This window comes from Pongo pygmaeus, chromosome 1, assembly GCF_028885625.2.
Source record: "Pongo pygmaeus isolate AG05252 chromosome 1, NHGRI_mPonPyg2-v2.0_pri, whole genome shotgun sequence".
NCBI classification, from domain to species: domain Eukaryota; kingdom Metazoa; phylum Chordata; class Mammalia; order Primates; family Hominidae; genus Pongo; species Pongo pygmaeus.
Genome location: NC_072373.2, coordinates 39,887,354 through 39,910,782, shown reverse-complemented (window position 1 = coordinate 39,910,782; position 23,429 = coordinate 39,887,354). Strand labels below are relative to the sequence as shown.

Genomic DNA, 23,429 nt, shown 5'->3' with positions numbered 1-23,429 from the left:
CCACTGCAGAGCTCAGGCCCAGATTCACACACTCTCTAGCCCACTGTGGATCTTGAATTTGACCCTTCCTCCTTTCTGAAGGCAGCATTTCTCATCTTCCCTCCAAAGGTTTGCCTTAAACCTCACTTTTACAAATCCTTTACCTCCTGATAGGCTCCTGTCTGCCAACATCGATTGTTCCTCCAAAATGTTTCATCTATGTGCCTGTTGTTAATATTTGTACTTGAAAATTAAACCTCTCCTTATACATGGAACCAGACTCTATTGAGTCTGTGGCTTCTCCTGAAGGGTCAGAGAAATATTTCAAGATGGGAAGGAAGTGTGCCATAAAAAATAATAATAAATCAACAAATAAGAGGGTCACAGTGTAATGTAGTAATCTCTAAATTGGACGTCAGGAAATCTGGGTTTAATTAGAATCTTCACTGTTTCTTATGAAAGTGATGTTTCTTTGCTTCGAGTCAATTTTCTCCTCACTTAAAATGGGAATCACTTATTTGGTAGGTTGCTTTACGGATCCAACATAATAATATCCATAAAATTCCATGTCACCTTCCGGGTTCCATAAATATTTATTTCATCCCAGCCTCCTAAGTCTGAATAATAAAGGGCTATAAATGTGAACAGCATTCTTTGTTGTTCTTTTGAAGGTCTTTTCACACTAACAACATTCTCCAGAGGCAGGAAAGACTAAAAGCAGTTGCCTTTTTTTTAATTGATGAAGCCATTGAAAGAATTCAGGGAGGTTAAGAGACTTGCCCAGGGCCATGTGGAGATTGAAAACCCGGATTCTTGAACCTTTCTGTGGTCCTCAAAGACAGCATACTTACCTGGGAGGGTCAGGTCAAAAGGGGGTCCCTTTTATGAACTATTTAAAAACTCCTGACATTTCTGAGCAGAAAAGCAGCCCACGTGGCAACTGAGGTGTGAATCCAGTGGATATGAACTTTGCCCTCAAAGAAAATGAGCCAGCTGACACCTGATGCCAGAAATGCAATAGGTGAGATCAATGGTTTGAATCTGAAAAAAGGCAGTAGGGGGGTGGGGTGTGTGGGGGGTGTGCTATGCATAGGGAGAAGAAGTATGCATGAACTTGGTGATAAATTCATTTGTTTCCTAGGGTACCACAAATTGGTGGCTTAAAAGAACATATTATCTCACCGTTCTGGGAGCTAGAGATCCAAAATCAAGATGTCAGCAGGGTCATGTTCTCTCTGAAGGTGCTAGGGAAGATTCCTTCCTTGCCTCTTTGTAGTTTTGGGTTATTGCCAGCAATTCATGGTGTTCCTTGGCTTGTAGACACATTGCTTCAGTCTCTGTTTCCGTAGTCACACAGTGATCTGCCAGGGTGTGTCTGTTTTTGTGTCTCTTCTCCTCTCCTTATGAGGATACCATCATATTGGATTCATGGTGCACCTGTACCAGAATGACCTCATCTTAACTGAGATGGCCATTAATTAAATAACCAATTGAATAATTAAATAACCAATTAAATAGGTCATTCGCAATGATCCAGTTTCCAAATAGAACCACATTCTGAGGCTCCAGGTAGGACGGAAATTTTGGGGGGACACTATTCAACCCAGCACAATAAGAAAATGAGAGCCAAGCTGAGGAGGAAGAATGAAAACCTGAGAAAGAAAAGTAGGTGGAGAGGGAAACTATGAGACAGAAGACAGACAAAGTAGAGAGTGAGACAGAGACAAGAGGAGACAGAAGTGGAAAGACAGAGTGAAAAGATGAGAAAGGAAGAGAAAGAGAAGGATGCTAGTGAAGCACAGATACACAGACCCCCGCACACACCGTGTGGGAGACACACAACAGCTTGGTGTTTAAAGAATTTCCCCCAAATATGCACCTTCTCTCCCACTAGATGCCCACTGGGCAGCCCTAAAGCTGTTACCGTAGAAACTGAAGTAGACATCATCTTTGGGGTTAATAGATGGCCCCAGTAAGAGAGACTGGTTAGTCCGTTGGCCCTCACATTCCTACTTCCTCCCGTGACTCTGGCTCCAGGGGCTTCCAGTTTTCAATGTTAGAACCTCCATGATGGTTTTCAAAAAAAAGTCTTTTTTTCAAAACGCCAATTTTCAGGTGGTGTTATGTTTATTTACCTCCTATAGAGCAGAAAATGGGCCACTCAGGAGATGCGATGATGACAGTTTCCCCTTGAGAAGCATCTGTTCCTAGCTTCTGGCAAGCTGCTTGGGGTCAGACTGTCCCCATTTTTCATCCAACCAGATGTCATCCAGAGTTATTCTTCAGATTCCATGTCCTGGTCTTTTCCAACTCACTGGCGTTTTCCAAAGATCTCCAAAGAGGTACTAGCCACTTTATTATCAGCCAAAACAGACACCAGGAAAGAGGAATCATAAATTAACAGTAGGAAGGAGGCCTTGGGGCTGGCAGAACACCAGTGTACACTGTGTGTGTGTGTGTGTGTGTGTGTGTGTGTGTGTGTGTGTGTGTAAGGGGAAGGCTTTCATGGAGAAATAGGTGGAGGTAGAAAGATATCCATCAATATAGACCAAGACCAAGCCATTTCCAAGTTATGGGGCTCTGGAACCTTCTTTGTCATTGGAAAAATCACGCATTCACTCGGAACAGAAAGTCACATAGGACAGCCAGAATTTATAAGCTAAGATGTGCTAAGTCTCCCCTTGCTTTATTTTCTTTTGCCATATTGAAAATTTAGTGAGTTTGGCTTTAGGATAATAGTCCCCACTCCTTCCCTATCATAGAAACTACCATTTAAAAAAAGAAAGCCATAAGCTTGCAGGTCTCCTAAGGCAAATTTCCCATGCCAGCCTGACCTGGCCAGTAGTGTGACAGGGGAGATGTGGGTGAAAGGACAGAGGTGGGCAGACACCACCACAGCATCGTGCTCAGCCGCTGTGCCATCCCTTCGGAGCAGTGAAGAGGAAGAGCCCTCTACTGGCAGGAGCATCTTCTGGGCTTCTGGGTTCCCCAGTCCTCTCACCTCCCACAGCAGGAAAGGCAGCGAGGTGCGCGTGCCCATCTCCAGGGTCAGCCACAGAAAGAGCAGTGAGTTAGGGGACATTTATCTCACATGGCCACACAATGGAGCATATGCCTTAATTGTCATAGCAGCTGTTATTCATTCATTGTTTCTCTTATTTACTCATTCATAGTTTTTTTTTTTTTTTTTTTGTCACCACGGTTACAGTGGTCTATGTTAAGTACTGAAGGTATCAAGATGAAAAAAACTCAGTTCCTAATTTTAATTCAAAGCAAGAAAAAGGAAGTGTAGGGGCTGAGTGCTCAGGGTCATAAACTATAAGGGATGGATTCTTTCACCTGAAGGCAGGCTTTCCCATCTCCCCCCACAGGGCTGCAGGTGTTTGGGGCCTCTTATAACTCTGGAGCTCTCCTCTGCCAGGTGTCTAGCACCTCCCTGATGACCTGATGACTTAAGACTCCCTTAGATCATTCTCACAATGAACTATGGCACCCTAACCAGTTGGCAGAATAAAAACCTCAGGTCAAGGTGGTAAAAGAAGTCTGGAAAGGACTGGAGATGTGGAAGTTTGCAGAGGGAGGTGGCTATTACTGACCTCCCTCCCCTCCTCAGGATTCCAGGTTAAAAGAGAAGGCCAGACAGCCCAAGGGTATGAAATACGGTGAAATAAACAAACCAAAACAGACATGAGTGTTAAGCACAACTAAGTAAAGTCTATGATTGCGCTATGTACCCATAGTTTTCTTGCTAGACAGAATATTACTTGACCTAAGAAATACCCAGCCTGTAAATTTTTTGTCTCTAATATATTCTTGTGGTGATGTCCTCTTTTAGCATCTGATCAACAATGTTCTTATTTGAAAGCTGCAGAGACTAACTGTGGGCTTGTCATTTGCCATCGATTCCCCACCTTTCCCTTGCTCTGCTATGTCTTGCAGGGATGATGAGGCCCTCTTGCCAGCTGGCCTCTGGGTAGTTCTGCCAGTGGTGCACTGGTGGCAGCCTGGGGAAAGACGGGGAGGAAGGTCAGGGTAGTTATTTCTTCCTTGCTTGGCCTCAGGCCATGCCTCTGACTACATTGCATCAGGTAAGCTCCATCTCCACTAGACAAGGCATGATTGAAGCTCACATTGGTTAGCTTCAGCCTCCTCTTCCCACTGTGACTCCAGTCCTTTGTAATTAACAACATTCTGCAACTGTTCTTCTTTGGTTTCTTCACCATTCTTTGGCTTTTCAGCTTCCCCATCATCCACCAATCCAATTCCTGATATCCAATTCTCTCCATTGAAAAACCTAGAGGGGTTTATGTTTTCCTAAGGGAAACTTAATACATTCTGACTTGTTTAGTAGCCAAGTAATTAACTAGAAGGACGTTGGGTCATTTACAGAACTGCCAGGAAGCAGAGGGGCTATGCAGCCAGACACAGAGCAAAGTTCATTCAATGGAAACGACAGCAAGGACTCCTCCGCAGCCACTGCTGGACTCCAGAATGTGATGACCACCATGAGAACTCCACCAGCTGTGATGCTGAGCCTACCTCTGCTGCCCTTGGTCACTCGCTCCCAAATAAAATTCAGATTGCTCTCTCTGATTATCTAACTGGTTAAGTCCACATCATTTTCCCCACCCTAGCTTCAGAAGACTGGAAAATTGAGTTTCTGATCTTTGTTAACAGAGTCCAGATCCACATTTCAGTGAGACTTGTAGGGTCAAGAATTCTCCAAATATCAGAAAGAGATCAGATTCAGAAAAGCCAAGAGAAATAAATAAATATTTGTCCCAGGAATAAGCCCAGGAGTTAGAGGCTGAGTTTCAGCCCTAGGGTCAGCATGTGAAGAAGAGAATCTCTCTAAGATCACTGTGTTAAAGGCAATAGAAAGACTAGAACTCTGGGTGGGAGCTTTTGCCTTATGAGTATAATCACAGGCCTTCTCAGTACCCTTCAAATTGATAATGGGCAACCAGTATTTACAACTATAGGACAGCACAGCTTCTTACCCAGGACTGAATGTCTACCTCGCTAAGAGTACTTACCAGATTTGGGGATCAGTCCTGACCCTAGCCAGAGAGAATTTAAGGAATCCCTGGCTTCTGAATCCACTCTGAGGATCCACATCGATTCCTAAGATATTTCTTATTTCTAGGAACTAGGAACTAGGTTCCTACCTTGTACCTCTGACCCAGCTCCGGGGTTCTTGCCCTTCTTCCTGGAACCCTGCTGATTGTTAAGAACAAAGGTATTAATTAACATCCCCATTCAATCCCTCTGAAGTGTGGGTCTTGCCTCAGCCCAGCAGTTTTTGTGGTGAGGTCCTCTTTGTCTACCTCCAGATTTGATCTTCCTGTAGTCGCCCCTGCCTGAGCACGGCCAGCCTGAAATTCTTCCTGTTACCTGCTCTTAGAGGCAGCTTGACATAATAGCAAAAGGATGGGTTTCCTTTACATCCTGGAAAGTCAGTCAGACCTGGGTTTGAATCCCGGCTCTAACACTTACTGCTTGTATGAGCTTGATGGGCTTCTGTACTTACTGTTTCTCTTGTGGTTCTCAAACCTTAGTATGTAAGTGTCTAAGTATCTGCTGTCCTGTTGTGTTTGTTGAAAAGGCAGATTGCTAGTTTCCATCTCTTAGAGATTCCATTCATTAGCTCCAAGGTGATTGAGATGCAGGTGGTTTACAGACCACACTTTGAGAATCACTGCCCCACCAGGTTTCCAAGTCCTGTTCATTCTCAGAGTGGTTCTGTCATTCATTCAGTCAGCACTTCCCAGGGTTCAGGTGGGCAGGGGATGTGAGTAAGTACAACCACATCCTCTTACGTTCCAGCTGGAGGTTCCCCTTCACCCAGACCTCCTGTATTAGAATCTTGGGATAAAAATGGAGTTGACGTATGCAATTCACCAAAGTTCCACACGTATCTGTTATACAAACCTCTGGTTCAAAAGCCCTGTATTACTGCTTCAGTACCAGACTTGACTCCAGTCCCCTTCCCTGCCTTAATTTCCCACCTCCCCATCCTGTGTTCCACTCATACCCTTAGCTTCCCTGCAGCCTTACTTAAGAATAGGGCATCTGCTCTTCATGGATGCCATTTCAATGAGAGTTCCCTCTCAACAAAGCTAAGTCTTTTTTTATTCTCCAAGATTTTATCTGTATCCATTTGGCAAGAGAGTAGATTCTATTATGATCATTACCCATATGGACAAGCAGCCAAGATTTAATATCTGTTGGTCAATAACTGCTTGCCTAACTAATAGCTCTTGATGACTATCTAGAGGGGAGTGTGACCTTCTTATCCTCCTGGTCCCCTTTGCTGGCACTCACATATCCTCCAAAAACTGGGGACCTTGATGCCCACATAAATAAGGACCCCCCTTCTCCCGAGGAAGCACACAGCACTTATAACCAGAGTGGGGAAATGGAAGACTGACCTCTCCATCCTCAAAGCCCAAGCCATGTTTCACCTCCTCCATGAAGCCGTTCCTGATTCCAATGCCCTGTGCTACTTTCCCTTCTCAGATTTTCTACCACATGCCATATTACACAGCTTAGCACTGGACTGTGTCCTACTTTGGAATGCTGTTTTTTATTTTTATTTTTTGCTTGTACTTCTTGCTTATCTAGCAATATTGCAGACTCTCTTAGAACTAAATCTTGGTTTTAGACTTTCCTTGAAGAATCATGGAGGTGGAAAGAGAAACAGATCAAGGATCTGCTCAAGGATGTCACACTGGAGTGGGAGAGGGGGCTGAGGACATTGACCTGCCTGTGGAGGCAGAGTCTTCAGGCATTTCCCTCCAGGGTGAAGCTGAGGTACACTATTAAAGGCTGTCATCACCTCCAACATGACTCAGGTCACAGTTGCTGGAGGAAGACCCACTGGTAGGAGAAAGGAAGGGCAAAGGACAGAGCACAAAGAATCCAGGTAGCTGTTGGTAAATACCAACAAGCAGTCACAATCCAAGGAATGTCCACTATCAGCTAGACCCAAAGTAATGGACTAGGGCATAATCCACTAGTTTTGTGGATCCAGGAAGAGGGAGGGTAGGGGTCCCAAGGCACCAGAATGGGATTTTCATTAGGTAACCAGCATTAGTGAGACTGAGCTCATGCACAGGAAAATCATCAAAATTACAGAGTGGAGCCTTTGAGACAGACATGAAAGAACTGTCTCGGAGGCTGACTCTGCTCAAATCCTCAGCAGCTTCTCTGGTCCTCCTGCTCCACCCCACCACCCCAGGGGATTTCTCCAGGCTTGAGAATTGACTCCCTCTCTCTCCTGTGCTGAGCTCTGTGGCAGGTTCTCTGGTTCCCAGTATTTCAAGACTCCAACTTTGTTCCGCTTTCACTCAAGTTTGCAGTGGCAGAGGCTGTAGGAGTGAAGTCTGGCTGGCCCTTTCTAACCCCACAGTGCCCAGAATCATGCTAAGTATATACATGGTGGCCATCCATTCCGATACATCAAATAAACACAGCTCACTTAAGCAAGTGCACACCAGAAGGGTGTCAAGAAACCCTGGGGATGGTGAGCCTTCTTCAGAATTCATCTAGATGTCCCCATTATCCTCTCTGTAACTTCTTACGTTCCTCTTCTCTTAAACAGACCTGGGCTCAAATCTGCCATTTACTAACCTAGTACCTTGGGTAAGTTATTATCTTTAAAAAATGGAGATAGCAGAGCCTATGAATAAGCAGCCTCTGTCCCCAATCTCTGGGGGTGCACTGGCTAGCCTGCCACTCCCCTACCTCACACATCAAATGGTAGGATCTGAGAAGTGGTGCTCAGTGCTAATTGACTTGACCACTTGACTGTGACTAAAGATATCAAGAGGCAAGCACTCATTTATAGCAAGTGGGAGGAACATCAGTACATTTTTTCTGGGCACTGGGGATGGCATAGTTCAGTGTTTGTGAGAAGGGCTGGTAGTTTGTTTGCAAGGCTAGGCACCAACTCTCTTGAAAGACAAATCACCATACAAATGCTTTAGCATCAGGGCAGTATTAGGGCATGAATCATGCTCAAAAGATGGATGAAAATGAGGGACAGGGACACCAAGGAGGCAGGATTATGAAGGAGCAAGGACTCTTTTGCTCAGGCCCCCTCCCCCAGACTCTGTGTCAAGGTTTCAGTATGTTTTTAATCACTTTACTATTACTCATAAAAACCAATAGCAGGTGCCTGATGGAAGAAGAAAATAATGATTCAAGCATGAGAGTCATTTTCCAATTGATTTCCCTTCTCTTCATTTCCTTTTGACCTCAGTAGGGAAGGCATAGCCTCACTATTCAAAGAAACCATAACTCAGTCCTCACTTACGGACTTTGTTTAAGAAAGTGCTTAATATTTTTCTTCTTATGTCCAAGGGAACTACATTTTAGGTGTTTAATCATCTTTACAGCCCCCAAATATCTAGGATTTATGGAAAGCATTTAAACTCAGTTGAAAAAAATAAAAACAGAGTGTCCTAAATTCAGGGTAAATTTTTACTCTTGTTATGGGTGTTAATTTATGATTCGACAATGATTTCAAGGCTTTACTTCAAATCCTCTGAGGCTTGTATTTTCTTATTATTCAACCTGGTTTTATTCTCAGTGTCAAATGAATCACACATTCAATCACACAGAGCACAATGTTCCCCCAAAACACATAATTCAGTCTTAGCTTATGGAATTATGAACCCCCTGGGAGGAAGATCATGGGAGTCCTCGTGGTCTTTCGTTCCCCCTGGTGATGAAAATGCCTTATCCTTCAAAAGACTGATTTTTGAGGGGCCAATGCACCTGGGAGCTAGGTCTTGATGCCAGAGTGTCTCAGCTGCCCTGAGTACAGAATACAGTTCCTGGCCACTGCAATACCATGAGGAATATTGGGAAAGTCTAAAATCAAGATTTTATTCCAAAGGAATGAAGTAGTTTTGAGAAGAGTTGATCTAGTCTCACCAAAGTGGCCTTAAGTGAATCCTCCACTCATGCTTCGGAGGGGGAAGGAGCTGAGACTTGGGGCCTCAACTTTAGTAGTCACGTCTTCTCACTATTAGGTAAGAGACAAGAAGAGTGCTTAGAACCAATCAGGGAGTGGGGGACTCCTGGCAGGTTTTGGATTGCAGGGAAAAAAACCCTATTACACTCCATCCAACCATCCTTGCTCCTGCCCAGGGCTGCAGGCACTCTAGAAAACATCTCTGCAGCCACCATCTCAGGGCAGAGCCCAGGCCCCCTGGCTTATCTTGGCTTTGAACCTCTGGCTTTCCTGAATGCTGTCCCTCACTTAGATTCTCCCTTTCTGACTAGCCTCTCCAAACTGAAGCTTTGTTTCCATAGCCTGCCTGGATTTGGAATGCAACTGCTCACCTAGATGACTTTCTCAGTCCCATATTCCTCACCTGTAGGTGGGTAATGGCCTTACCTTCACACTCTACTCAAGTCCTCAGGATGCCCACATCCCCACTTTCATAGAAGACAGATCAGACAGCCTGTGACTGACATTTGCTGAGGGAGAATGAAGTGTGGCCCAGGCTCTCCCATGTGCCACACTTCCTGTGTCTCTCACCTTCAATCCAGCATGTGCCCATGGAAGCCACTCTGGTCTGCTCTCCCAGAGATGAACTGCACTCTGGCTCTCTTCCTCCACCTTTCTACATCAGCATTGGCATTTATATGTCCTACAAAGGCCTAGTAGGTCAGAGATATATTGATTTCTGATCAGCCAAAAACAGCAGTAACTTTTCAAAAGCATATTTAAGGGAGAATATCTTAACAAAGAAATGAGACATGGAATTATAGAACTTCAACTAGCTGGATGGAGGAATGATTTGGGAGAAAAACATTCAGTGGTATTGCTCAATTCATATTATATAGAATAAAAAGACACTAGAAGAAAGAAATAAACTACTATTTATTTAGTACCTATTATCTGCAAGACCCTATGATGCATTTTTCCTCACACATTACTTAATTTTATCCTATAAACAGTTTACCAAAATACTATCTTACTTGTACAAAACAAAATTGAAATGTAAAGAGATTAAGAAAATTAACTCATGATACTCAGCTAGTAAATTGCAGAACTGGGGTTCAAACCCAGGCCTATGTTTTCTCCTAAATTTAGGAGTTTTCTATTCCAACACTTTTGTTATAGTAGGCTTTCAGCTCCAGGAAGTCACTTGAATTTGATGCTGACATTCTTTTCTGAGCAGGAGCTGGCAGTGGTAGACATGGGACACCATCCTCTATCCCAACTCTTTCCTCCAGCCCTGATGCCACTTGCCACCCCAGTGAAAGATACAGGTTGAGCTGCCCACACTTGTTCTTGTCCCAGGCCCACTAGAGGGCAGACTACCTGACACACTGGCCCCTTGTCACCTTGGAATAAGGCCTTTCCCACTTATAGAGACCCTAGAACTCTCAGGAACCCCATATTGCTCTTCACTCTGCAGACCTGTTCTTCAGAGGCAATGTTGCTGAAGAGAAGGATCTGGATCTGGGCCCCTAATGAAACTCCCCACTAGACTACTGCTTCAGCTTAACCAAACTGGAAATTTGAGCCGATTCTTCTTCATTCTGCTACCCATCTAAGAAAGCAACTTGCAGAGGTCAAGGACTGCAGAGAGTCTTCTTAGCTTCCAATCGTTCTGCTTCTTACTACGAACATGATCCATTCAAGTGCAAGAAACCTGTAAGTTCAGGGCTAAGCTGCCATTGAAATGCTTGAGTGCTTAAGAAGCAGGAAAGAAAATGCATGATGCTTTTAAGAAACCACTATTAGCAAAACAATCTCAAATGAGCCCAGAAAGTCCTGATAGAGCTGGATGACTCCTACCCAGCCTCAGGGGTCATTCATTTACCAATTTATGATTCAGAGACTATCACCGCTTGCTCAGTCTCTCTCCTATCCCAATCATTGTCCACCTACCAAACTGACCTGTTAGTGGTAGATCTGCCAACAGCCACTCATAGAGCACCAGAAAAAATGCCCTCCTCTTTCCCTCCCACCACCACTTATCTTCTCCGGAAATAAAGGGTTAATGCAGGAACTCCTAAGACCCACAATACTCATGACTCACACTGTGGTTAACCAAAAGAACCTACCTTCCTCAAGTCCAAGTCATTACTTCTCTGTACCTCTCTGGGCAAGCAGAGAGGCAGGTGTGAGTCAGTGGATCTAAAAGGTGAAGCATAAAGCTATTACAAATTAATAAGAAAAAGTCAAGCACATTATAGGGGACTGAATTGTGTCCCCTAAAAATATATGTTCAAGTCCTAATGCCCTAGGGCCAATGAACGCAACCTGATTCGGAAGTAGGGTCTTTGCAGATGCAGTCAAGTTAAGATGAAATACTGCATTAGAGTATGCCCTAAATCCAATAATTGGTGTCCTTATAAGGAGATGAAGATTTAGAGACACACGGATAAGCATGGAGAGAAGACAGTCATTTGAAGGAGACAGAAATTGCGTAACGCAGCTGTAAGCCAAGGAATGCCAAAGAATGCCAGCAACCCCCAGAAGCTAGAAAGAGGCAAAGAAGAATTCTTTCTTAAGAGTCTTCAGAGGGAACGTAGACCTACCAACAACTTGATTTCAGATATCTAGCCTCTAGAACTATGAAAGAATAAATTTCTGTTGCTTTAAGTCACCAAGTTTGTAGTAATTTGTTATGGCAGCTCTAGGAAACTAATATATGCACCATGGGGGGTAAAACAGCAGAATGATATGTAAAAGCAAATCGTGAAAGAAGAAGTGTAAATGACAATAAAAAATGTAAACCATTTTCAGCCTCGGTGGAAATAAAAGAAATATGACTTAAAACAATGATATGCCCTTTTTACTTTTCAGATGGCTAAGATTAAAAAGCATTATAATGCCTGGTGTCAGCATGGGGGGTGGGAAATGGACATCTATCCACTGCTTTTGGGAATAGGTGAGAACAACTAATTCTAGAGAATAATATGGTAATGTATATCAAAAGCTGTAAAATCATTATATTCTAGGAAATAATAAGGTAAGGTGCAAAGATCTATGCATAATACTATTTCCATCAAAGCATTACTTATAGCAAACTTAAAAAGGGAAAGAAATTTAAAGTTCAAACAATAGGAATTGTTAAATAATTTATGTTATGTTCACACAATAAAATTACTATGAAGCCATTAAAAATGATGATATCGATTCATATTTATCGACAAGAAGAGATGTTCCAATATATTGCCAAGCAAGAAAAATAGCCTAATCTAATCCTCTGTGTGTGCCTGCATGCCTGTGTGTGTGTGTGTGTGTGTGTGTAGTGAGAGAGTGAGAACTAAGGATGGGCACTGTGTTACTGGCTGCTAACGTTATGAATTATTTGTGTTTTCAATTCTTTAATTTTTCTAAAGTGAAAATCAATACTTTAAAAAATTAGTACATGTTTCAAATGAAGGAGATGGATTGGAGAACTTCTGCTGCTGAGCTACACCCCTACAATGTGTCCAGAACAAAGGGGACTAGGGCGGCCTGCCCACACCCGTTTGTCCAGCACAGGAAGCCAATTGTTCAGAGCAGGCCAAAGGTCCACAATGGGCCAAGGACAAACAAACATTTCCCTCATCTTTTCTTACCTCAACTTGGTTCTGCTCTGAACCCTTGAGCACACCATCCCAGACCTCCCTGTCTCACCTCCAAATCAACCAGCTCTTCCTTCAGCTCCCATTTTGAAGGTTTTCTACCCCCTCCTTAATACCTACCCCTCACTTTTGACCCGGTCCTAGTAATAAAATCACGCTTTTCTTCCCACTTTCACTTGGTAGCCCTGCTACCTGTAGAAATGTCCACTTTCCTCACTACAGCATGAGCTCCATGAAGTCATGGGGAACTGGTCCACCTGCACCGCCAGGGCCCAGGGCTGTGCCTGACCCACTTGTGTTTATTGGGTCGAAGTGAATCATGCAATTGCTAGAACCCAAATGGACCTGGAAATCAATAACAATCAACTTTCTCATTTTACAGACAAGGGAGTGAAAGACTCAGAAAACCAAAATGACTGGCCAGTGGCCAAATCAGACGAGAGGCCAGACCCCCTGACTCCTAGACAGCATTTCTCCTACTGCATCACACTGACTCTCTAAAGAAGCAATGGTCCCTTAGGCCTGGGCCACAGGATCCCTCTGGAGTTCAGGAGGAAACTGAGTGGCTCCCTCAGAGCCTTCAGCAAGTTTGATGATCCCTTCCCCAGATTCCTCCCACATTCTCTTTCCTGTATTCCTACCCTCAGGCACTTCCAACTGGGTGAGCTTCTGGATCAGCTGCCTTTCTCTGACACCCTGCCTTGCTCTTTGCCAGCCGTCCTTTCCCTGGCCGCCCTCCCAGCCTGGACCACTTCATTGGTCCCTCTCTGATGTCCTTGTACCTTCTGACCCCATTTCTTATCACCCCTCCACTACCCTGCACCCCAGTCTCAACCCCAAGTCCACTCCTGGGCCGAGCCTCCTAAGTCTAGTCACGGACAAAAAATGAACTGTTGCTCCCCTCAGGCCTCACATTCTCCGTTCCAAGGCCATGTTTACACCTAGGTTCCTCCCACCCAGGTCTGGTGAGCGCTCAGCCTGCTCCCAGGTGACAGCTCAGAGCCTCTCTGCTTCAGCCCAAAGGCAAGTGTTCCTGATCCCCTTTGCTAAATGCTCCATCACCCACAAGTGGAGAATCCCTTCTCGCAGCCCCCTGCCCTTCCCCCATCGTGGCAAGGCAGACCACAGCCAGCTCAATCTCCTCCCAAAGGAAGGGCCAGCACCATTGCCCCATGGGGCCCTAGGGTTCAGGGGCCGGGGACTGGCTTGCTTTCTTGCTTGCTTGCTTGCTTGCTTGCTTGCTTTTTCTTTCTTTTTCTTTCTTTCTCTCTCTCTTCCCTTCTGTCTTTCTTTCTTTCTCTCTTTCCCTCTTTCTCTCTTTCCCTCTTTCCCTCTTTCTCTCTTTCTTTCTTTCTTTCGACAGGGTCTTGCTCTGTCACCCAGGCTGGAGAACAGTGGTGCAACCTTCGCTCATGGCAGCCTCGACCTCCTGGGCTCACGCAGTCCTCCCACCTCAGCCTCCTAAGTAGTTGGGGCTACAGGCATGCACCACCACACCTGGCTAATTTTTTTTTTTTTTTTTTGTAGAGACAAGGTTTCACCCAGGCTGGTCTCCAACTCCTGGGCTCAAGCGATCCACTCACCTCAGCCTCCCAAAGTGCTGGGATTAGAGGCATGAGCCACTGTGCCTGGCCAAATGCTCACTTTTATCTGCTGGGAAATGAGCACTTAATTTCTCAGAAGTTTACCAGGGCTCTTAGGGGACAATAAAGACTCTCTGTTGCCACTTACTCCAGCTCAATTTTAGCCTGTGGGCCTGTGGTGGCTACCCCTGGGAGAAAAAAGAAGAGAAAAGTGGTTGAGAGATGACTCAGGAGCAGGACCAAAAGCAAAAGGTAAGAATTATATCAACAAGGGCATTGGGTTCTCCAGGTGAGCGCCACAGAAACCAAGTTCCTTGGGGTCCTGGTGAGGTGGTGAGTGGGAGGCTGAGCTGGTAGGGCTGAAAGCCCTCCCCTCAATTCACCTAAAGGAACTCCACACTTAGATCATTTACATATTTTGAATACCTTCAGATTGTATTTGAAAAATGGACACCATTGTTAAAACCAAGGTTTAAAAAACACTTAACTAGGGTAACTCAAGGAAGATCCCATCTTAGGACTAAGGCAACAGTCCAGTTTGCATGACGGGAACATGTATTCATTCATCCACTAAACAAATAATCTGAGACACTACTATGCACCAGGCAATGAATCAAGGTCAGGCTAACCTGGCTTACTGCAGAGACAGAAATATCTGACACTTCAGGTTCTGAGGATTGGGAGCCTGCCTTGGCTTATGTTCCGGATGTCTAATAAGCCATCCCAAATATAGGGCTGGAAACAACAAGCATTTATTTTGTTCACAAACATGCAATGTGAGCAGGGTTTGGTGGGGACAGCTCGTTTTGCTCCATGCAGAGAATCATCAGAAGGCTTGCTCAGGTGTCTGGCAGTTGATGCTGGCTTCTGGCTGGGGCCTCAGCTGGAGCTGTCAGCTGAAACATCTAACATGGCTGTCCATGTACTTGTCTGCCTCCCCACAGTGCAGTGGCTGGGTTCCAGCAGTGAGCATCCCAGAAGACAGAAGTGGCCCCTTCCACTTCTCACCCAGTTAAGAAACTGGGCCTCCAGTTTCTTAAGGCCCAGGGCTGGACACTGGCACATTGCTACTTCCCCTGTATTCTAATAGTGAAGTAGTCACAAAGCGCTGATTCAAGGAAAGGGGGCAGAGACCCCTCCTCTTGGTGAGAAGAGAGTCAAAGACATTTCGGGTCCTGTCTTAAAATTGCCACAGCCTCAGGCGCCTGTAATCCCAGCTACTTGGGAGGCTGAGGCAGAGAATAGCTTGAACCCAGGAGGCGGAGGTTGCAGTGAGCCAACATCACGCCACTGCACTCTAGCCTAGGCAACAGAGCAAGACTCCATCTCAACAACAACAAAAAAAAATTGCCACAGCCTGCAAATTGGGAAGAAATGGCTCCAGCTATGGGGAAGGCTGTAAACCTGCTAACCTGTACTCTTCGTCCAGAAAGTACAGTAGTTAAAAGCATGGGTTATGGTAACACTCACCTCTGGACACTCGTACTGCCCTACGGGGCAACATGAAATTTGCTTATGCCCTCTGCTTATGGCAGCTTGTCATCAATTCCATGATGCCTACCTTACCCAGTTCCTGATCCCAAGAAATACCTAGGCTCCAGACTCAGCACTCTCAATATCTTCCTCCATTCCTTAACCGATTTGATTTCCAGGTCCCCTTGCCAAGCTGGTCAGCATCCCTGGGAAATGTCTGTGCTTGTATACATTTCTTGGAAAATGCCACCCCACACTCAGTGCTCATGTCCCTGAATAGTGCCAGGTGCCAGTGGGCAACATCTCCCTTGTTGTGGCTACTCCATCAACAGATACAGGCTGATGTCTTCAGCAGTCTCTTGGTTCAGTTACACATACCGACCTTGCAGGAGCCTAAAACTTTCTCCCCTGTGGTGCTATTAAACCCTAGCCCTTCATTCATTACAAATTCAATTTCACCGTTATTAAGAGGATAGCCTGTGCTTAGGCAGTTGACAGTTTGGCACCAAAGAGTAGGATTCCACATTACCTACACAAGGGGAAAGCTGCAGTGCACATTCCAGTTTTCCTCTCTTAAGGGCCCTTTAGCTAAAGGATCTTGTTGCCAGAGGTGCAGCAGTGGCACAGACAGGAAGTGAAATATTACCTGCACAGTAATTTCCATCAAGTGTAAAATATGCAACAGGACCATGAAATAATCTTGAGATATTCCAATATCAGATTTCACTTCTCCTCCCAAACCAGCCATCCTTCTCCTCCTAAGAGAGGACACATCCAAGAAAAGATTTGGCTCCTAAACTGACAGGTGGTGGCACGTGGCTAGATTTATTGAGAAACACCTAATTAAGCTCCAGAGTAAACTAGCCATCGACGTGTTTAATTGGCAGCATGTGACTATTAGGGGCTAATTAAGTTGTTCCCTCGTACTTTAATTAATGTTTGTCATTTGGCCGCTGTATAGCTGGTGCAAGGTTAAGGAAAACATAAGGGACCTGCCGGCCAGCCCCTAGACCAAGTTACTAGCTGTCCCCGGCACCAAGGAGGGCTGAGCAGATGGGACAGCATGTGGGGCGTGCAGTTCGTTCACTGTCCAAGCCTCAGAAGTTACTTTGAATATACCTAATGAACAATTATTGAGCCTCAACTCTGTGCCAGCCAGGCAGGGAGAGAGTGAGGGTAGGAGAGAGAATCTGGTGAAGCCTAGGTTCAAATCCCACCCCTGCCCCTCCCTGATTGTATAATCATGTGCCACCAGGCCTTTCTGAACTTCAATTTTCTTATCTGTAGGATGAAACCAAGCAACACCTACCTCATACAGCTATTGTTTTAAAATGGAAATCAGATATTTTGAATGCAATCCTGCATTCAAAACTCTTTCATGATTTCCTATCTCAGGGTACAAGCTAAGCTCGTACAGTGATATGTGAGGCATATCATGTTTCATAAATTGTCTCCTTCCCCCCTCCCCTCCCTCCTTACCTCTCTACCTTCTTCTCCCATTGCCCTCTCCTCTGTCTCCTCACTCCAGCCACACTGCACTTCTTGCTGTTCCTTGGACCCACAAAGTTCTCATCTGCCCCAGGGCCTTTTCACTTGCTGTTTCCCCTGCCTATAAAGTTCTTCTCCCCAAATAGCTACAAAGCTCACACCTTAGTCTTTGCTCAAGTCATCTTGTCAGAGAGGTCTCTTCTGACCTCCCTATTTAAAATTCCAACACTGCCCTCCCCGCCAACAAAAAAACTGGCAAGTATTCTCTCCCATCCTTGCTTTATTTTCTCCTTTGCATTTATTTATTCCATCTAATATACAATACTATTATACTTAATATTAAAATATTTTAATATATTGTGCTTATTTATTATTTTAGAATGCCTACTCCACCTCCAAATAGAAAGTAAACTCAATGATGGCAGAAAATTTTTTGTCTGCTTTGCTCACTGCTGCATTCCTAGTGCCTGGAACAGGGCCTGGTCCAGGGTAGGCACTTGATAAATATTTACTGAATACATGAATACATAAAAAATGAGGAAAAGTATACAAAAGACACAGCACCTTGCCTGGTGCATGTTGGTGCCTGTTAATATTCATTTCCTTCTCCTTTCCATCTTGTTTTCTAAGCACTGCAATAAGAGCTAGTCTCTCTGCCTTTAAGGGTTTCAAATCCACCATGAACACAGCTCATCACAAACACCTGCCCTACAGCCTTCCACCCACACCCTGAAACCAGGAGCAGAGGGAGGACGGACAAGAGACCCCTTGTCTGTCCTCTCTGGCAAAACTGAGTTGCTGCAATCAGCAAGGCATAGGTTTTATTGCTCCCCTGCAATATGCCTGAGCTTTCTGCCATGTGCTATTGAGGATTCAAACAAGAATGGCACACATTGTCTGCTGGAGAGAAGCTTGTGGTCTACGGCTAGCAAACTTACCTGCAAAGGACTAAACAGTAAATATTTTTTACTTGGAGGGTCATATGGTCTCCGTCCCAACTACTCAACTCTGCTGTCGTAGCACACAAACGGCCATAGAGAACATGTAAATGAGTGGTTGTGGCTGCATTCCAATAAAATATTTCTGCATACTGAAATTTGAATTGATATAGTTTTCATGTGTCACAAAATATTCTTCTTTGGATTTTTTTCTACCATTTAAAAATGTAAAAACTATTCTTAGCCCGTGGGCTAAATGAACTTAGTCAAGAGACCAGAATTTTGTCCGTGAGCTGTAGTTTGCTAACATTTGGTTTAGACAAGGGGAAGAAAAGGATAAAATACTGTGGCTTGCAAGTGAGGTTTAAAATATGATGCTACAGATTAAATCTCATAAATGTTTATGGAAAATGGCAGGAACTAGATGGGACTGTGGCTGTCAGGGAAGGCTTTGGGGAAGGGGCGAGACTTAGGCTAACTGCCGAGACATAGGAAGCAGCAGGCTAAGTGGAGGATAGAAAAGCTTCCCAGGCATGGACAATAGTAGTAGTAGTAATAATAACAACAGCCTACTAAGTGTATATGATACGGCAGGCTCGGTTCTTAGTGTTTTGCAAGCATGGTTTAGCTTAATCCTCGTAGCAACCCTACTAGGAAGTAAATTTTATCACCCTCTTAAAAAAAAGACCAGGGCCAAGGAGGGTTAATAATTTGCCCATATCTGCACAGTCAGCGGCAGAGTCAGAATCTCAGCCTAGGAAGTCTGCCTCCAAAGCCCACCCTCCCTCCTACTATTCCTCCTCCAGCAACCCCTTTGATCTCGGTCCCCTCCCATTTCCTATGATCAGATGCTGCCATGTCCCTGGTGTGCCTGTATTCATGTAAATAACCACTTCCTAAATACACTCAATGAAAAATCAATTACATAGCAAAGTGGCTGAGGTTTGGATAAACAACCTAATTGTTCCCTCTGGAGCTGCAGGCTGAGCAGTCCCTGCTGACAGAAGAAAGAGAGTTAACATTTATTAAGAGCTCCGCCTCAGGCACCGATATGTTTTCTTCCTCCTTGACCACTAGGGGTCTGAGCCCATTGGCCAAGCCCCCTACAGAATCCCAGGGAAGCTGCTGGTCTCATACCACGGGTAATAGGTGAGAATTCTGTGTTCAAAGTACACCTCTAACCCAGGTAGACTCGAGACTTTGACCCCCAATAGTGCCTTTCAGATGCCTTACTCAAAGATAAACTCCTGGCTGCCTTCCTCTGATTGATTTGAGGATAGTCTCTCCAGGAAGGCCACCCTGTTTACACCCTGACTTGCCCCTCACAGTTCTGTTCCCTTCTACTCAAAATGTTGCAATTAGACGTCCCTTATTTTGAGTCAGGACACTGTCCCTGGCTGATATGCAAAGATCCCAGGAAGATGTATTCCATCAAAGCTTATCAATCATTAACACCTTGCTGTGAATTAGTTTTCAGGACTTTTCAACCAGACAGGTAATTAAAATTGAGCAATTGGCTAGAGAAGATGGAAAATTCAAGTTTACGTAGGGCACAGTAGGGAAGGCTGAAGAACAGCAAAGTGGCCTTTGGCAAGTGAAGTCCTAAAATGAAGGTATGGTACTTCAAAAGCCTGAGCCGGCGTGGGGCTTATTTCCCCATCTTCCCTTCCAGCCACCCCTTCCCCACCTTAGTTATTAAAATCAGTTGTTTGTGGTGGGTCAGCTGGTGATGCTCAAAAAAATAAGATCTAGTTCCAAACCTGTGACTCCCAAATAATTACAACAGCAGGCAATGTGGCCTGTAGGAAGACAAAAGCACAGCTACCAGTTCTGGAGTAAAGCGTTCCAAGGTGTGACCATCCAACCATGGAAGTCATGGGATAACTGAAAGAACACCAAGCAAGGAGTCAAAAGACAAAGATTCTAATGCTGGTTCTGTCACATGTGTATTTGCTGCATGACATTGCCTAAGTTCCTTCCCCTCCCTGGGCCTTGGTTTACTCATCCATTGACTCAGTTATTCATTCAACTTTGTGCCAGCCTTGTGCCATGCCCTGGGGATGAATATAGTGATTAACAGATACCTTTGCTGTTCATATAAGGTTTTCAATCTAATATGAGAAATAAACATGCAAGCAATAATTTCACAGACATTTGCCCTATAAGATGATGAAGTTGGTCTAGATCAGGGGCTTTCAACTCTGGCTATAGATTAGCACCAACTAGGGGCTTTTAGAAAAAAAAAAAGATGACTATCTGGGCATTATCTTCAAAGATGATTATTAAATTTGGTAGGGTTCAGGCATAGATATTTTTCTAATTTCCCCAGTGATTGTGGGGAACCAAGGCTGACAGCCACTGTGCAACCAGGGTTGAGAGCCATCAAGGTAGACAATATTTAACATTTCTTCCTGCTATAACTTTTTATTTGTCTCTTATATTCTATGAGTAACCTAAGATACATATGTGAACATGTATGGGTATTTCTGTATATATGTGTGTGAAAGAAAGACAAAAGTACACAGAGACACAGAAAGAGACCAACCAAGACCGTTTAGCATGTGTGTAGAACAAAACACTGAAGACTAGTGGGAAAGTAACATATCAACATTTTTCAAACTTGGCCCTGAGGAATGTTCAGTTGGATGTTTATGTAGAGACTATTTGCCTACTCAACATTCTTTCTTCAATTCCTCTTTGCTTATAAAACTCTGACTTAATTCAGGGCAACAATGTGCCCAGCTCTATGTCTACACTTCCTAGCCTCCACAGCAGCTAGAGGTGACCAATGAGAGATGCAAGTAGAAGTCATGGGATGGGGCTTCCAAGAAATCCCCTCAAGGAGATACTCACCAAGGGGGAGCATACTAATACCCTTAACCACTTGCTCCAATTTTCTTCCTAGAACAAGGATGTGATGGCCAGCACATCATTAGTCATCTGCGACAATGTAGTGACTTTGGGGATAGAAGTAATAAGCTAAGGATATTAGAGCACAGATATGAAAGGACCCTAGGCCTTAGATCATATCTTGGAGTCGCAGTCATCTGGAGTCCTTACTTCTGTAAGTAATACACATTTACAACTAATGTAAATCTACTTTCAAATAACACTATTTGCTTCACAGGTAGTATAGGTACCTTATAGCAAAGTATTCCCAATTTCCTCGCCCATCTCTTATAACATTGCTTCCATTCATTTCACTTATCCATACACTGTAATTGCCCAATATATTGTTACTATTATTACTTTGAAAACTTATCTATTTGATCAATTAAGAATGAGAAAAATAAAAATTTTCATTTTACCTTCACTTATCCCTATTCTGGTGCTTATTCTTTCTCACATAGACCTGAGTTTCTGAAGAACTTCCTCTAACATTTCTAGAGGAGCAAGTTCACTGTTCACTGGCAATGAATTCTCTCGTTTTTTTGTTTTTTGCTTTTTTTTTGGTCTGAGGAGGTCTTGATCTGTCCTTCACTTCTGAAGAGCAATTTCACTGGATATATACTTCAGGTTGGTGAGTTTTCTTAGATATTTCACCCCTCTCTCTTTGCTTGCATAGTTTCTGACAAGTCCACTGTAATTCTTATCCTTGTTTCTCTGTAAGTAAGGTATTTTCCTCTCTCTGACATCTTTCAAGATTTTTTTCTTCGTTTTTGGTTTTCCGCAGTTTGAATATGATATGCTTAGGTGTGAATTTTTTGGTATTTATCTCGCTTGGTGTTCTCTGAGCTTCTTGGATCTGTGGTTTGATATCTGTCACTAGTTTTAGAAAAATGTTGGCCATTATTACTTCAAATATTTCTTCTGTTCCTTTCTGTCTGTTCTCCTGCTGAACAATTAAGCATGTACTACACCTTTTGTCCTACCACATCAGTGGTTCTCAAAGTGTGGTCCCTGCACAGCAGCATCATCGCTCTGGAAGTTGTTAGACATGCAAATTATTAGGCCTCACTCCAGCCCAGACCTACTTACTCAAAAGTTTTTGGGTGGGACCCAGCAATGGGTGTTTAATGAAACCCTCTAGGTCAATGGTCCCCAACCTTTTTGTCACCAGGGACTAGTTTAATGGAAGACAATTATTCCATGGTGATTCTTTGGCATGCAAAGTTTGAGAACAACCATGCTAAAGCAAGAAAATGAGCACCAAGACATCTGAAAAGGGTGATACAGAGGAAAGGGAAGGACAGCTGCTGGAAATATTTAGTAGCCTTAAAAATGTGCACTTAATTTCTGCCTACATATCAGTGGTACCTCGTATTGGGAGTCTTTCATACCTTCAGTGAGACCTAAAGGAAAATATGAGACTAACTCCAAATGAACCACCAGTCTCTTTGCCTCCTTTAACTTTGTTTCTAGCTAGTCGCCCCCTATAGTGATATCGTGCAGCATATCACCTTGAGAATTCATTGAAAATGACTCTAGACCTACTGAACCAGAATCTCCAAATCTTGATGTCCATAAAACTGTGTTTTAAACATAATTCCTTGTGTATTCAGACTCAGCCCCAGTCTACGACCTAGCAATTGGGTACCATTTCTAGAGGATTATAACCAAGCCTGTTGGTTGCTCTTCATGAAAGCAACACTGCCCCCATCCCCAAACCAATCCTGGTATGTCTTGACCCATATTTAAAGACTCTACCTCACCCTTCCTCTTTTCATCTCTCCTTCCTTCAGATGGATCTGGTGGATTTCATACCCTCAGAGATGGGCTCCAGTGCCCCAGAGCTGAGTGCTTGGCCCCACATGACTCCCCTACTCTTTTGTGATGCCATCAGACAAAGGACATAATGTTCCCAGTGACATTGACTAAATGTCTACACTGACTCCCAGAATGTAACTATTTCTGTTCTTTCCACCTCATCTCGTCCACTGAGGCCTGCCCATGGAAACATGACCCCTCTCAGAAGTTCCAACTAATTACCCTGGTACCTCAGATCTCTGTAGGACCTGACCCTATCCCAGGCCTCGGTCAATAGCTATGGGCCCCACTCATCTCTATGCTTGTACTAGCTCTGCGTCCTAAGACTGTCCTCTGGCTTCGTATTCCGGCCCACAGGCTGGTACCTTGCTCCCTTAAAGAGACTGCATGTGAGGGCTACCCTTCTGCCTGTCCCCAGAGTGTTCCAAATGTCAGCCATTCCCCAGGCCATCCCATCTGTGGTGCCACATCTCTGTGGCCACTCTCCTCATGCCAGTAGGCTGTGGATTCATGCTGGGACTTCTGGGCCCCTTAGACATGGGTTGAGCTCACTTGTTCAGATAGCTCCATGTGTCAGAATGAGAGGAACTGACAGCCTAGCCTGTCCCTGTAGATGCCCTGTGGCAAGACTCATTTCGGATCCCAAGACTTCTCTCATCCC

General features: G+C 44.3%; 1 long non-coding RNA gene across 1 annotated transcript; it reads right to left on the bottom strand.

Annotated features, from left to right (window-relative positions):
- Nucleotides 1-8,857: 8,857 nt before the first annotated feature.
- On the bottom strand, nt 8,858-22,820 carry LOC129007956 (uncharacterized). The gene is made up of 4 exons (XR_008492426.2): nt 22,714-22,820; nt 21,370-21,982; nt 9,530-9,651; nt 8,858-9,010 (listed from the first exon to the last, which is right to left on the bottom strand). It is a non-coding gene; the product is annotated as an uncharacterized LOC129007956 (long non-coding RNA).
- Between the last annotated feature and the right edge of the window lie 609 nt (nt 22,821-23,429).